This window comes from Syngnathus leptorhynchus, unplaced genomic scaffold, assembly GCF_054491065.1.
Source record: "Syngnathus leptorhynchus isolate UIUO unplaced genomic scaffold, UIUO_Slep HiC_scaffold_103, whole genome shotgun sequence".
Taxonomy (NCBI): domain Eukaryota; kingdom Metazoa; phylum Chordata; class Actinopteri; order Syngnathiformes; family Syngnathidae; genus Syngnathus; species Syngnathus leptorhynchus.
This window is the reverse complement of record NW_028232070.1, coordinates 180,001-182,500: the sequence shown is the minus strand read 5'-3', so window position 1 is coordinate 182,500 and position 2,500 is coordinate 180,001. Positions and strand designations below refer to the sequence as shown.

Below are 2,500 nucleotides of genomic sequence, written 5' to 3'. Positions count from 1 at the left end.
ATGGCAGCCGCCCAAGGGGAGCAGTCGGAGGTGGGCTGCTTCTCTGGTTGTCAGTCGCGTCATGTATGACTGCACCTCCACGTGGTGCCCGCTGGTAACGGCCATGCCTGGCATGGACGGCTAACGCAGTCAGCCTAGGGGGGGCAGATGCCTAGCTTCCCCCGACCCGTTAGGACAAGGATTGGCCAACTCGGACGGTTGCTTCTCGATTGGCTGGTGTGCAGACTTCAGGAGGGGCTGCACGTCTTAGGCAACCTTCTGGACCCGAAAGGTGAGACTCGTCTCCCTGAGCGCTACTGAGGCTGCAGTAGTGGCTCGGATTCTGCAGTAGTTGACTACCTATGAATTAGGAGGAGGGGCGATACCGAACACTACGAGAATCCTGGGGCCGCCGTCTGAACCCGGCGACGGTACTCATGTAGCTCCCTCTCCCCGGTGGCCCGTCTGATCCCGACGAGCTCCGAGTAACCCATTTCCTATCTGACCGACTGGCAATCATGACCTGCCTTGGTAGGGCCCCCATCGGCCTCGGCGTGCCGACACTGGTGGACGGTTCCTACCCACTGCGGGTCGCCCTCTAGCACCTTGCAGGCTGGCTTGCGCGCTTGCTCGGCGCCCTGCTGGTACGCCTGGTGTGACTGAATGGTGGCGAGACTGAGACGAACCGAGACGGTACTGATGCCGTTGCACATAGTGATAATAAACAAAGGCTGGTTGTGGCGCCTTCTGTCGAATGTGATTTCTCAAATCCTAGCGAAAGCGCAATACTGTGAAGCCTGGGCAGCCGTGATGCGTGCCGGTCGCTGGATGGCTTTACGGGGAGTGAGCTCGGCATCTCTGATGGGGGCCTCTCCCTAGTGGGTCAGACTGTGGACTTGGCTTTGGTTGGGGGCAGGCCTTGCTAGGTCGTGCCGGCTGCTGCCCGGGTTTGATTCTTAGTAGAAGTCTTACAGGGAACGGTGACTGAGCTCTGGTTGAGCCGAGCTGCCCAGGATTGCGGACCTGGGTTATCAAGAACCGCGGAGGCACGGCTTGATGGGGGGTCGTGACTGCTCGAGCGTCCTCATCGTCGCGTGCTTGAGGTTGGGTGCGTGTACGGAGTGTGATCAACCGCCTCGAAGGCCATGGAGACCAACTTTCGAGGTTTGGCTGAGGGTCCTCGAACGGCTGTAGTCATGTCTACAGACCATGGTTGCGAAAACTCCTTGGTTCGGAAGTCCGTGTCACAGCTGCACAGAGTCGGAGTCACAGTCAGTCTGGCCGATGGAGCGGGTGGACCCAGGCTGGCGAAGCTCCTGACAACTCCTCAGTGGCACTGGTGGCATCCGTCGTCCTGGGTATGAGAGTATGGGCGACGGGGTCATGATGGTGCCACAGCTTGTTTCTGGGTGGGCATTTTGACAGAGATGCCTGTGGTATGTTCGTGCGAGTGTGAGTCGCCGACGTATCACTGACGAGTAGGGTTGCTCCGATGCGTGTCGGTCAACGAAACGAGTGAGGTGGGTATGGAGGTCCCTGTGTAACGGCACGGCAGGCAGTTAGTTGGATGAGTGAGACATCCGGCGGCTGCTGCGCTAGTCAGGGAAGCAGGTCAGAGCCTGTACTGACCGAGTCTCCTGCTTCAGTCAACTTGGCTAGTTTTGAACGCAATGCTCGTGGTCGAGCCCAGGCAGGACTGGGGGTCTGGCCCCTCAGGCTGGGTTTCGGCCGGGAAGCAACTGATGAGGCTGTCTGCCACATGGAAGGCACGTGGAGTCGATCCCAGGGTTCTCAAGGGGTGCAGGGCTGGATAGCCGGTTCAGCTGAGAGGCTTGCTGAGAGGTGGGCTGATTGGTTGCCGGTGGTCGCTTACTGGCCGTGCGAGGGCTTTCGACTCGGCTTCCTTTGATCATGGCCTGTGTGTATAGGGAAGCTGGGCGTGCCGGACATGGGAGGGTGCTTTGTCACCCGTGTAGGCTGCTCGTTGGGGAGGGCCGCGGCTGCACCGCCGTGGAGCTCTCGGCAGTGGGATTGAGTAGCAGAGAGGGACTTGTCTCTATGACCTCGCCAATCTCAATATGGATTCTCTCGTCCGTACATTTGAACGCTTGCGCCGCGTCTCCCGGAGCGACGGCCGAATCGCTGCGCCACCTGTTGTCTCTGGTCTGTTCTGGATGAGCCACGTGGGGGAAGGACTTGGTCCTTTCCTGGGGGTGGTTCTCTGGGCAGGCTGGGGTGGTGGCGACCGGGAAAACGCTGGCGAAAGGGAAGGGGGCAGGTGACGCGAAGCGATGGTTACTCCGGCTCGTCTGCGGTTGGAGGCCGTCGCCTAGCATGCGCGCGTAAGCGTGCGGGGCCTTGGTTGTCTGTCTTTGTTCCCAATTTCAGGATGGTGCACCTGGAAAAACTTCCTTGGTCGATGGGTAGTATGGCCCCTGGAGTATGGGTGCGGTGTAAAAGCCTGCCTGGCTGGTTGGAGGGCCGCCATGGGTGTTGGTCCGGGACGGTGTGTCGTTCGTCG

At 60.0% G+C, this 2,500-nt stretch overlaps 1 pseudogene; it reads left to right on the top strand.

The window, feature by feature from the left end:
- The window catches only part of LOC147037924 (28S ribosomal RNA), an 8,079-nt pseudogene that overhangs the window by 3,123 nt on the left and 2,456 nt on the right, over window positions 1-2,500 (top strand).